The sequence below is a fragment of the Nerophis lumbriciformis genome, linkage group LG13, assembly GCF_033978685.3.
Source record: "Nerophis lumbriciformis linkage group LG13, RoL_Nlum_v2.1, whole genome shotgun sequence".
NCBI classification, from domain to species: Eukaryota; Metazoa; Chordata; class Actinopteri; order Syngnathiformes; family Syngnathidae; genus Nerophis; species Nerophis lumbriciformis.
The window spans coordinates 31026464-31040420 of record NC_084560.2 but is presented as its reverse complement, the minus strand read 5'-3'; the positions used below and the strand labels follow the sequence as shown (position 1 = coordinate 31040420).

General features: G+C 38.1%; 2 protein-coding genes and 1 long non-coding RNA gene across 3 annotated transcripts in view; 1 reads left to right on the top strand and 2 right to left on the bottom strand.

Moving 5' to 3' along the window:
* Nucleotides 1-855, bottom strand: part of fhl2a (four and a half LIM domains 2a) — a 50921-nt gene extending 50066 nt beyond the window's left edge. Inside the window, exon 1 of the mRNA XM_061970590.2 lies at nt 683-855. The gene's annotated coding sequence lies outside the window, so the exon portion shown is untranslated. The remainder of the gene's footprint in view (nt 1-682) is intronic.
* Nucleotides 856-1146: 291 nt separating this feature from the next.
* LOC133613613 (uncharacterized) lies at nt 1147-2950 on the bottom strand. Its single transcript, XR_009816472.2, has 3 exons — nt 2689-2950; nt 2490-2562; nt 1147-1353 (listed from the first exon to the last, which is right to left on the bottom strand). It is a non-coding gene; the product is annotated as an uncharacterized lncRNA (long non-coding RNA).
* Nucleotides 2498-13957, top strand: part of nck2a (NCK adaptor protein 2a) — a 71950-nt gene continuing 60490 nt past the window's right edge. Inside the window, exon 1 of the mRNA XM_061971046.1 lies at nt 2498-2754. The gene's annotated coding sequence lies outside the window, so the exon portion shown is untranslated. The remainder of the gene's footprint in view (nt 2755-13957) is intronic.

Genomic DNA, 13957 nt, shown 5'->3' with positions numbered 1-13957 from the left:
CACAATTTATTTCACATGGGGAATAGTACAGAGATTCAAATAATAATACAACATCTGTACCATAAAAGCTGACAATAATGATAGTGATATTTTAGAGCATGTGGGGACTTTTGCTAAAAGTGGTGTAGCAATGCAAACATGTGTACCACTACTTTTTCTTTTACCAGCTGTGCTAGAAGAATCTGCATGTAATAGTAAACACTGATTCACAAAGAATAAGCATGTGCTTCTGCTTAGTATTTCTTATGTCACTGCTTTCCAATTAGCAATAGCATGAATGTCATGCTCATGAGCGTAAAGGTGATTAGGTCCACCAAGGTTTGGCTACTTAAACATAGCTAACCCCCTTCCTTCTTCCTCCCTGAAGTTCCACAAGTCATGAGACATGCAGCCCACACTGCTGATGAGTGACTATGGAGGCCCGGCTTAGCTTCAGGGATGCTCTGCCCTCTTGTGATTCAAACTGGAGGTGGGAGTGACAACCTCCAACAAAGCCAAACAAACCTACAAACCACTTCTTCCATTTCCCCTCATTGCTATTCACACAGTAATCAACTAAAGAATTAGGACACCAGTATATTCATCATAATGATATACAATGATACCAAAAGTTGCACAACTTTGGTAAGAAAATATGTCTCAAACTTTTTTTTTTCAATTTGTGACAATCTTACAGACTTACCTTGCAAAAAGTTGTCACGGGCACGGTGGTGACATATTTGGAGGGTATTTTGTGCCACTATTAAATAAATTTAAGGCCAAATACATATTAATTATTATTTTTGATGGGTGACTTTGACAGACAGCATAAATATATAAAAGACTATTTAAATAATAAATAATGTAACTTAATAATTGTGATAATTAAACAAGATACTTTTTTAAAATGATGTATTTTGTATGAAAATACATAAATATTAAATTACTAAACAAAAATATATGAAAAGTATTGAAATATATCAAATTAAAATAAAATGTATAAAATATAGTAATTAATTAATAATAATTGTTGCACATGAATATTTTTAACAAATGATAAAATGGTCATGAAATAAACGTTTATATATATATATATATATATATATATATATATATATATATATATATATATATATATATATATATATATATATGTACAATATAATAGTTTAGATTATGATATACAACAATTGGATTGATCAATTCGCTTTTAAAAAATCCGTCATATTATTTTATATTAAAATTATTTTTTTATTTCGCTTTATATTTATTTAATTTTGTCACACAAAAAAAATCCTCCATAGACACCATGATCCACAATGTGTCGCTCTTCCTCAGCGACGTCCTGTACCCGTGCCGGCAATGGTGACGTCACTAGTGGGACAGACCACACATCAACAGGCAACTCAAACCGGAAATCACTGGTACCTTCAAAATAAAAGTTTAAAATACCTTTTTTGATACTGATACAGTGCTAACAATAATAACAATAATAATAATAATAGGTATTATTAAATCATAATCATGCAGAAATCCACAGTTAAGCTCGTTGATGCTACACTGTATTCAGAATTTAAAATTATGCATTTAATAGCATTAGGAACCAGTAAGTTGCATCATAGTACTGTATATTGTATCATCACTGTGGACTGTGTTTTGTATATAACCAATAATTATATAATGGTGCAATTCTCTTTTCCTGGGTCGCCCAGTACTTAAACTACAAAAACATTTTTTATTTTATGATGTCAGCTCTGGGTCAAAGTTGACAGTGTGCAAATAAAGAAAAGTAATACTTTTAGAGGTTTTCTAAAAAATACAATCCTGTGTAAATACGTATAATGGGGAGACATGAAAACAAAATTCTACCAACATTAAAAAAAAAGAAAAGAAAAAAAGGTTAAAGTACCACTGATAGTCACACACACTCTAAGTGTGGTGAAATTACCCTCTGCATTAGACCCATCCCATTGTTCCACCACATGGGTGGTGAGGGGTCGGGAATCATTTTGGTGATTTAACCCCCAATTCCAACCCTTGATGCTGGTGCCAAGCAGGGAGGTAATGGGTCCCATTTTTATAGTCTTTGGTATGACTTGGGTTTGAACTCACGACTTCCCAATCTCAGGGTGGACATTCTAACCACAAGGTCACTGAGCAGTTACGTTAAAATGTTTAGAGTTTTGGTGCTAATGACTACAAAATCAGGACTCGGCAGCAAAATGGACCAGACCACACTATTATTCTCACTATCGGCTTGTGAATTATTAAGTCAATATTTGAACATTGTCTTATATTATGTTCACATATTGCTCACAGATTGTTGATTACACGTTTTAATTATATTAATTCTAAGTTCTTGCAATAAAATCTAGTAAAATTAATCGGTATAATTAATAGTAAAACGGGCCCTGCATTTACTTGGTAAAAAATACCCTAATGGAACTAGGACTCTGACAACATTTTTATTTTGAACGTACACTTGAATGTTTTACATTGAAAGTGCTTACCGGATGTACACAAGTCAACCATTGCGAGCTTGTTCCTAGTAAATGCAGTGTGGAAGGGTAAAGGCACTGAAACCTGCGACAGAGAAACAAGTCAGCATTGCTTGAACAGTTAGTCTACAATTTATTAAAAAAAAAGGGTGAAAACAGTAAAAGTACACTGTTTGGTGTAATTTAAACGTCAATTATCCAAGTTTCTTACTTGTTAGCTAGGCGGCTGTCTCCTGGTTGCTGAGTGTCGCTGTTTCTCCCTGGAGCTAACACTAAGGTAGGCACGCAAAGACAGCTCAACTTAGCAACTTTTTACCCGGAAAAACACACCTGCTTGTTGTGGTAACTTCTTTTTTGGGAGGGTTGTTTTTGAAAACAGCTGTAAAAGTTGGAGGAGAAACGCCTGTGTGCTCTCGTCACTTTTGCGGGTTTTGACGCAGGGTCTTTGTCCAGCAGCCGGACGCGGTGCTTCCTCATCCTCCGCCGCTTGCTCCGCATTTGGCCCTATTTTCTTTGAAATATAACATGCAGTTTAATTGTATATCCCCATAAACCACATTTGCTTGAATACATTGAATTACAACATATATGCACAGGAGCTTGTTTTTAAATCGAGCATGTGTGAACACAACTGGACCTATTTTCTTGCGGGTGTGATTTTTTGTTAAATAATAGTGTTAAATATATTATGATTGTGTTGTTTGTGTTGACATCTTAACAATGAAAAGCATTTGGTCAATGTACCCTTTTGTTGCTTCTAGTGTCTCTCCATAGGAACTACAATGCTGCCCAGATTTGGGATCTCTCTTCCATGCCCAACAGATGTATTCATTTTTATTCATGTTAACTTTAGAGGTTTAAGCTGGCGTTCTGCAGGTTTCACATTGTATGGCGCACCTTTTTTTTTTGCCGACCCACCCTTCTTTTATAGGCCACTGTGATAGTACTAGGACAAGGTTCGCTTGGCATGTCAGGTATGTGGAAGGTGAGCAGAAGAAAGACTGCTCGGAATGCATTGCAGAAACTAGCTACATTACCTCATCGAAACTTTTGCATCCTGTATTATTCTAAAAAAAACTTCTGTACACAGCCCCAGGCACTTTCCCATTGGCCAAAATGGGTACCGGATTTTTTGGATCACTGGATTATAAAGCGCACTGTCGATTAACGGGTCTGTACGGGTCTATTGTCATACATAAAGTGCACCAGATTATAAGGCGCATTAAAGGGGCCTTTTCTACATTTAAAACACTTCCTTGTGGTCTACATCAGTGGTTCTCAACCTTTTTTCAGTGATGTACACCCTGTGTAAATGTTTTTAATTCAAGTACCCCCTAATCACAGCAAAGCATTTTTGGTTGGAAAAAAAGAGATAAAGAAGTAAAATACAGCACTATGTCATCAGTTTCTGATTTATTAAATTGTATAACAGTGCAAAATATTGCTCATTTGTAGTGGTCTTTCTTGAACTATTTGGAAAAGAAAGATGTAAAAATAACTAAAAACTTGTTGAAAAATAAACAAGTGATTCAATTATAAATAAAGATTTCTACACATAGAAGTAATCATCAACTTAAAGTGCCCTCTTTGGGGATTGTAATAGAGATCCATCTGGATTCATGAACTTAATTCTAAACATTTCTTCACAAAAAAAGAAATCTTTAACATCAATATTTATGGAACATGTCCACAAAAAATCTAGCCGTCAACACTGAATATTGCATTGTTGCATTGTTGCATTGTAATGAATGGAATAGTCTACTTGAGTTGATGTTCAGTTTATGAACTTACATTCATATTTTGTTGAAGTATTATTCAATAAATATATTTATAAAGGATTTTTGAATTGTTGCTATTTTTAGAATATTTAAAAAAAATCTCACGTACCCCTTGGCATACCTTCAAGTACCCCCAGGGGTACGCGTACACCCATTTGAGAACCACTGGTCTACATAACATGTAATGGTGTTATTTTGGTCAACATTTTGCATAAAGTATGTTTTACAGACCGTTTTCAAGCAGCTTTCTGACTGTCTCTTCAGGACGTGGGCGTTCTTATTTATGTTGCTCCACTTTGACTCCCCGTCATCTTTCTTTTAGTTTTTAGCATTTCCATAGTGAGCCTGACAAAATTAAGTTTGAACTGTGGAAGAGTGGCCGTGCGCAACCCGAGGGTCCCTGGTTCAATCCCCACCTAATACCAACCTCGTCATGTCCGTTGTGTCCTGAGCAAGACACTTCACCCTTGCTCCTGATGGCTGCTGGTTAGCGCCTTGCATGGAAGCTGCCGCCATCAGTGTGTGAATGTGTGTGTGAATGGGTAAATGTGGAAGTAGTGTCAAAGCGCTTTGAGTACCTTGAAGGTAGAAAAGCGCTATACAAGTACAACCCATTTATTTATTTATTTAACTATACACTAATTTTCGGGACTTATGTAGATCCCAAATACAAATCAGCACATAATATTAGGAAAGAAAAGTTGGTTTTGCATAATAGGGCAAATCAAAACACCACATAATTTCTCCTAATAGGTGCTATTTTGTGGTTCTTACACCATAAGCCGCATTACGGCAACTGTAGTCAGACGTACTGTGCTTCACATACGTTGAAGCACAGTACGTCTGACTACAGTTGCCGTAATGCGGCGACAATCCATCAAGCGGTGCGGCTTCCCAGCTTGCCAAAGTAATACTAAAACAATTTGACAGATTTTTGTAGAGTCTTGGGTAATGTTCTATATTCTCAATGTAACATTCAAGTTTTGGTGTTGCGTTTTAGCGTCATTTTTTGAACAGGCGTCAACCTGCAGTCCACACGTGTCTCTTTTCTGTGACTGTTATCTACTGGTCGATTTTTGAGAAAACAAAAGGATTATAAGTGCGCCTTATAGTCCGAAAAATACGGTACGAGAAGGTACTCTGTCATTGTAGCATGACAATAAACATCCGCAGACATTAAAGTTAGCTTACCTTTTTGCTGTGACTGTGCATGCTGCAGTGTTATATTCCACTGACTCTACTTGGCTGAAGTGCTTCATTTTCTTGGTGCCCTCAGTCGACTCTTGGGTAAAAATGGTCTCAGTTGAAGATCTTCTAAATGACAGGCGCACTTGACCGGCTTAAAAAACAGTAGTCAAAGTACCTCTCTATGAGAGACGTGGTCTGCTGTTTTTTTAACTTGAACGACTGCAAATATGCTGTCAGAGATCCTTCATAAGACAGAGTGCTCGGCTGTTTTTAGGAACCTAGCACTAAAAATGCCAATTAAAGATCCCCTAAATGACAAGAGCGTAGCTAAGAAGCTGAAAAGTAAATGCATTCTTCGCCTCCATTGTTGTTGTTGTTTGTTAGCTTGTGTCATTGCGTAATGATGCCTTCAATGCGGCATGTTTTTTTCACTTCAGCACCAGACAATTTTGAAGTGCACTAAACAGAGGAGAAGAGCTGTGCATTGGAAAAGAGGCATTAGGAAGGGATTGTCTTGGACTGGCCTGACACCGGCATTGTTGCTAAAACACTTGCATTGAAGCCTAATGGAGCTAACTAAAACCACAAAATGCCGTACTCCCTTATAGAAAGCGAAACAAAACATGACTGGGTTATGTAACATTGCTACTTAGTATGTGAAACTTGTCCAATCTAAACTGCCGTGAAATTAAACGTTTAACAAGACCTGCGATGGATTGAATGTTTAGTAAATGTATGTATTTAAAGAGAAATATTGTTTTTTTTTAGAGAGCCTTCTTTGAGATACAGTAGTTAACCTGTTGTCCTGCTGTTGGGGCTATACAATTATGGCCAAAATATTAATCACAATAATTTTTTATCAATATTGAAATCACAATTAGGAAATAGACAGTGTTTCCCACTTGCTGTAATAGCGTCCCGGAGGTGGTGTTAGGTTTAATGTGACGTAATCATGTTGTTAGTAATGAAATAGTGTAATAAAAGGGCTAATTAAACATTATCCGCATAGTCAAAGAAATCTGTTTGTGTTTTTGTTCATTACCGGTATTAACATTTCATTGTTTTCTCATTTTCATTCTCATAGCCTTGTATATCCAATGTTGATGGTTTTTTCCAAGGCCATATAAAAACAGCCATGCGTCATCAATTGGAAATCTCCGCTTGACCTAAACATGAATATTAAATGACTAAATACAAAAATATAGTGTTATTTAGTGTAATGGTTGTACTCGCATGAGAGTCCTTCAATGTGCAATTACATTCTTGCATTCCCTGGATTCATACACGTGCGCAGATGCAGGGGGTGCATAAGTTCTAATGGGGAGTACGTAAAATGTATTTTGACTCTATTTAGCATGATTTAGTCCCGCTAGTAGGACTTCAGAGAGACAAGCAAAACTGTGTTGTGCGGGTGTTAGGGATCTAACGATATGAACATTTCTTATCATGGTTATCGTGACCAAAGTTAAGACGTTAATGTCTCATGTTTTTATGTTAGCATTTAAGATAGCGAACTGGCGCCAGTCAGTCAAGTTTATCAAAGTGCAGTTATCAATCTCGTTTTTTCCACAGTTTTAATTAAAACGGTAATACTACCCTTCTCAAGTTTAACCACGGTTATCATTATTACCATTTATACCTGTCCAAGTATATCCATATCTGTTCATACCTAGGTGTCCACGCCTATCGTCGTTTAATAACAGTGGTGTGGTCTTTAACGCATGCTGAGGACTCTACAGAAGTTAAAAGAGCCGACCGGTTACAGCAGTCCCGAGAAAAGTTTAATTGCCTGTGAGGTGGTTGGCGTGGTCATGGAGCTCTGTGTCCATACCCAATGACCTCTGGCGACTACCGCCCACGCCAGTCGCTTCATGGGGTTTCAACCCAAGCCACTGATGCGCTTCTGCTGCTCTGCTTTGAAAGTGCTTGATTTGATTTGCAGCGGAGCTTGTTTTTTAAATATTAACATCACAGGCGTTCACCTTCATTTAATCATGGTAGCCAAAATTGTGGTTTAAATTCGATTAATGGTGTTCATCTGTTTTTTAGTAGTGGTGTAATTTGGCTTCTCACAGGAAAACGAAAAATGTTAGTCACAAAAAATGTTATCTCTTATTTGACTGAAAAAGAATACATCATTTTATGGCATTGTAAAATGGAAACATTGTTGTATTTGAATGAAATTAAAATGTTAACTTTATTGCCTTGTAGTGCCAATTATTAGATCATTTTAATTGCTTGTTCTGAGTTTCTCTTGATAAATGCTAAAGATCTAGAACTCCTAACCTTAACCCTCTTTAAACAAAACATGTCCACAAATCATCATCGTTCTGTGTTCCATTAAAGTACCAGTAGAGTGGAAAAACAAATTCCCTCTATATTGAAGCTATAATCATATATGTCTGATTTAGGACACCAACATTTTGAGAGATAATGAGGAACCCAGTCACATGATCACGTGACGTCGCTCTAGGAACTAAAGATCTCTTCCCTATCAACAACAATGCTAATAAAGCAGACTTTGTGAGAGCCAACAACTCAATCAATCAATCAATCAATCAATCAATGTTTATTTATATAGCCCTAAATCACAAGTGTCTCAAAGGGCTGCACAAGCCACAACGACATCGGTAACCCCCCCCCTCCCTAGGGAGACCGAATGCAATGGATGTCGAGTGGGTCTAACATAATATTGTGAGAGTACAGTCCATAGTGGATCCAGCATAACAGTAAGAGTCCAGTCCACAGTGGGGTCAGCAGGAAACCATCCCGAGCGGAGACGGGTCAGCAGCGCAGAGATGTTCCCAACCGATATACAGGCGAGCGGTCCACCCCGACCCCGGACAGCCAGCACCCCATCCATGGCCACCGGACTATTACTTTTGGAAAAATTATGATCCAGGACCTATATTTTTGAGCCCGAACACAAAGAGGATGAGCAATAAGTTTTAGAAGCCGAGTGATGGATGCATTTTAATTGTGACACTAGCATCCGCAAACATACAAACTAACAATAACAAACCAGAATAAAATACTGTATTATTTTAACTCTCGCTAGGATGCCGAGCGACGGGACGCTCACATAATTCCGTTTGGATAAAGATTCAATCGCAATCCTCACGTAGGGTTACAAAAACAAGGTTCCTGCAGGAAGCGATGATCAGCTGTTAGCTTTTTTACCTCAATCAAACATGGTGGAAATATCTGTTAGAAGTTACCGCAGTAGTAAACAGTAGGGAAGCAACAGCGCTTGGTAATATCCTGCATGGAACAACCTGCCTTTATTGACCGCGACCCTGCGTGTGTCTGTGAACGTGTCTGTGTTTGTGTAGGTTTGCATGTGTTTTTGTGAACGTGTTTGTGTCCGTGTGTGCGCGACCTCCCATTCCACCGTCCCAAACTCAGGCTCCTCACGTCGTAATTAATGTCCAATGAGCCTTGTGCCTCTTCCCCCTTACACAGCTGGAAGTGCAGCCCAGAAAACAAAATAAAGAAATATGGCTAACACTAGCATAAAAGTTGAAACATAACACTTAAAAGGAGCACCGACTTTAGTTTCACTATTTACTGCAGCTCACCAATAATACTGACCTGAATGCAGACTTACGTGCCAGCACTCACAACATGTCTTTGTGACTGAACTACAGTATTAGTCCCGACAGGGAGAATAAACACACCCACTAATTTCTTCAGAAAAATACATTTTTATGTGTAAATACTTTTAATCAGACTTTTTGTTTTTGTGTCTAACAAGATGAATCTCCTTTGATGTAACATCTACTAAAAACTCTGCATACAGACACTTTGTGTTCAAAGAATTTTTGAGTTTGTGGATAAAAAACAATTTGTTCCTGAAATAATCTTTAAACTTGTTTTATGTGTTGGTACACATTATTTTACAGTTCCTTAAATTCAAACTGCACTTTTATGTACTTTTTATTGAATATAAGCTATTGTAGTTGGGTTTTAAAAAACTCCACAATCTGGGTCACTGCTTGCCGTTTGCTAAAGCACTGGCGTGAAGCACTGATGAATACAAGTAATTAAAGAATATAAATAATAATTTACCATTTGAAAGTGATGTTTAGTAAATGTTAACTTGAAAGAAAAGTCTTATAGTATTCAGTACACCACTGATACTTTGTGCGCAGTGGAAGAGTGGCCGTGCGGAACCCGAGGGTCCCTGGTTCAATCCCCACCTAGTACCAACCTCGTCATGTCCGTTGTGTCCTGAGCAAGACACTTCACCCTTACTCCTGATGGGTGCTGGTTAGCGCCTTGCATGGCAGCTCCCTCCATCAGTGTGTGAATGTGTGTGTGAATGGGTAAATGTGGAAGTAGTGTCAAAGCGCTTTGAGTACCTTGAAGGTAGAAAAGCGCTATACAAGTACAACCCATTTATCATTATTTATTTATTGCAGAATGTTTGTGATGACGAGCAAAAAAAACTAAGAACTTTGAGAGGAATAAAGTTATATTTACCCCCACAAAACGTACCGAAAAAAAAGCAAAAGTGGGCCTAAAACCAGGTACAGGCCTTAGTGTGGGTTACCTGTACCAATGTATCTCTGTTAAACACGATTATATATTTGAACAAAAAGACCGTTGTCAGCTGTTAGCATATATTACCTCGATCAAACATGGCGGAAATGTCTGTTATAGAATACTGCAGTCGTAAACAGTAGGGATGCAACGGTACTCGCTACAATCCTGCACGGGACAATCTGCCTTTAATTAAAGAAAAATAAAAAATCTTGATATTAATCACGATCGGATGATATGAAAAAAATATTCGTGATCTTTTTTTTTGCCACATCGCCCTGCCTTACATTGAATATTGACTATTAACTATGATGTTTGATCATTTTACAGATTAAACGCTAACCCTAACCGTCAAAGCTAAACCTAACCCTAGCGCCAACCTAACTCCGAACACTAATCCTTAACCTTTCCCAAACAAAACATGCCCATAAATCATCATCAAGCTGTCCAAACTAAAGAACATGTTAAGGATAGTGGGTTCTAACATGCATGAGTCCACCATCAACCACATGTTGTCCCTCCGCAATCCGTGGTTGTCAGCACAATGCCACTAGTTGACTGATCAAGGGTACTGTAGATTATCCCATGAATTGGTCCCCGGGTCTTTGTTGGTGCAAAGAATTTAATGAAGAGCATTGCACAGATGGGCACACTGGTGACTAGCGCGACCGGGTGGCGAAATAAAGGTCATCCTATTGTTATTGTAATCAGCTGTAATCTGGGCAGTGGGCAGCCATTAAACTGGCAGTGTTTACTGTTTAATAGACAATGGAGCTCACTTCTTCTCGAGGAAAGAGAAAGAGGATTTATGCTACCACCAGCATCTGTCTGTATTTTCAGCGCTCGGTCGGCATGTTAAGCTCTTTGTTCCCGAGTGTTCTTCTTTTTGTACCAGAAGGATGTTTGTTCTGGCTGGGCCACCCTTCATCTCTGTCATCAGCCACCCCTGCTTGAGTTCCTAATACCTCAAATTGAAGTAACAGTCTGTCAAGTTGCGCTGCGCTTGCGCTACCGCTGGGCACCGGGCCTAATCCTGCTCTCGAATTCTGTCTGAGGGGGAGACAGAGAGGGGAACTAATGAGAGAAGGAAAGCGAGAATGAGTCAAAGCTGGTTCCAGTATGTGCACACTATGTGGACGCTGCAGTGATGTCATAACAGGAGATCGTATAGAAAGTGAAGAAGAGGTAGACAAGTTGAAATATGATACCAAGGCCCGAATGCAGCTGTGATAGGCTCCAGCACCCCCCGTGACCCCAAAAGGGACAAGTGGTAGAAAATAGATGGATGGATGGACTTTAACAGCGTTTTTCAATTCAAGGATTATTCAAATGTTGTGGGGCGTTAATTGCAGAGGGGCTGGTTTTTCTGAAATTAAAAACTGATTTTGTGTAACAACTTACTTTTTCACTATAATAACGATTTCTAGTGCATGACAAGACTTTTATCCTGCACTAATGCAACAAAATTTTGTTCTTATCTGTACTGTAAAATTTAAATTTGAATGACAATAAAGGAAGTCTAAGTCTAAGGTGGAAATGCAAACTTAGCTCTCTCTTTGATCAAATCGTTATCAATTACCAAATGACATTAACAAACAGCAATAAAACCAAGGCTGTTACAATAATCATAGAGAAAACTGTTCAGCAGGTATGAGTTAAATGTACATAACAGTAAAGTACGCAGGCGTAACACGCTTGGGTTTCACCTCAACTAATGAGGGGTGCAATCGGCATACTTTAAAGTGCATGCAGACGCAGATGCAGACAGATAAAGCTACATGTAGGGAGGGGTACCGTTCACTTTTGAACCGATTCGATACTAATTCCGGTACCTGGAAATCGATAGTAGAAGCGAAACCGAAAAAAAAGCGAAACGATCATAAGAATCTTTGAAACACACACAAATATGAATATTGGCGTCGAAAATAGCCACCAAAAATATTGTATTTTTTCAATGTTTCTATTTTTTTGTTGCCAAAACTTGTTTGCTGCCAATACAAATAAAAATTTTTTTGATACAAAATCTTACCAGCAGTGTTCTGGCTCCATTGTTTTCTTCCTTTGCGAGGTTTGATGACGATAACGATGATGTTTGGTGAGTAGCCCCACACGTGACGTGAGTGATGGATAGTGCTCCCACGTCACAGTATTGATAGTTGATAATTTGGTGAAAAAAAAACAAGCGAAAATTTGAAGTCCGTGACACGACTGCGTTTTATTGAACATCACTTTATATTGGAACGCATTATATCGAACTTTACCTGTAGTAGCCTGTCTTTGGCAAATCCAATGTAAACTAGCATCAAGCTTGTACATTTTGGAAGAGTGTACCCTTATTTTACATTTGAGCGTTTTCTACCAAGTATACGTCTATTCAGGGGCGCCGAAAAGGGGGGGGGTAAAGGAGACGGATTCTAGGGGCCCATGATGGAGGGGGGCCCAGAGAGGCCCCTAATGATGATGAAATTATAATACAGAAAAAATAATGACACTGTGTTGGGGGCCCTGTAAATATTCTTTTCATGGGGCCCAAAATCCCTAGCGGCGCCCCTGCGTCTATTGTTGGTGTTGTAAATGGAAAATAGGTGTGAGAGGGAGTTTGGCTAATTGGCACATAGAGATCAATAAACGTGGATTGTTTCTTGCAGAATTATACCAAGCATCATTGCTTCCCTACTGTTTACTACTGCGGTAACTTCTAACAGACATTATCCCCATGTTTGATCAAGAAAATATGCAACAGCTGATCAGCGTGATCGAACTCAAATAAATCGCGATCAACGATCATGATCATATAATCACCCAGCCCTCGTCAATTTAGGAAAGACACTTGTTTCTTTATTACTTAACACTATAATTGATAAGTTGCTTTGCTTACTTACTACTAAAAGAGAAGTAGCTAGTATGTTCACTGTTATTCATTGCCAAAATTGTTCTATAATTGCAATAAGAAACATATGTTTATTATGCATAAGATTTTATGTTAAAATTAAGCCAATTACGACATTTTTTGTGGTCCCCTTTATTTTACAAAAGTATCGAAATACATTTTGGTACCGGTATTATCGCCCGATTTTCTTGAAAAAGTATATGATTGCCATTGTCGAATGTTGCATTTTATTGCCAATCACAAACCTCTCCTCTGGCTGACTTAGTATTCATTTTTAGTACCCCGGCTAACAAGCAGCTAGCAGCTAATTATGTGTCTCCATACACAGTGTGGAGACGCTCCTCTAAGCTAATAATAACCATGGAGTATCAGGTTTATCCTCTCTTCTCTTTCATCAGCCCTATGTATGAGTTCTATATTACTGATATTTCCGATAATATTTCTTAGGCTGGAGCTTTCTTTCCATCTAGTTTTTCTGTTAACATCAGTTTTTCTAAGCTATCTTTTCTGATGATATGTCCCGAGAAACTTCAGCTACCTCTTTCGAATCGTTGCAATAAGAGTTGTTTTTGTTTTTGCCAGCACTAGCACCTCTTTGTTACTTTTCTTTTCAGTCCACAATATGCGCAGCATATTTCTGAAGAACTACATTTCAGTTGCCTCTAATTTTTCTCAGTTAGCTAATTTCATTTTGGCATATAACCTGCAATTCTTTATTTCTTATTATCACTGGAGGACAAGGCTGAACATATTATACACAGAGGAAGAGAACAAGGAACTTGTTTAAATATTGAGTTCATATTGTCAACAGCACGTACCATGAATACATTTAAAGATTTACAGTCAATACACGTAATTGGAATCGGCAGCATAAAACACTGATGATAACCCTGGTAATTTTGGTCACAATAATCGCGATTAGAAATGTTCATATCATTAAATCCAAGAAACATTTAATTTTTTTTAGGCAAATCGACTAGTTTGTTACGCACAACGTTTGGCCGTATGATAACCGAGGCCGTATTCGAAACCAGACTTATTGTTGTCATTGGAATCACACAAAAAGTGGTGCTTACCAAAAC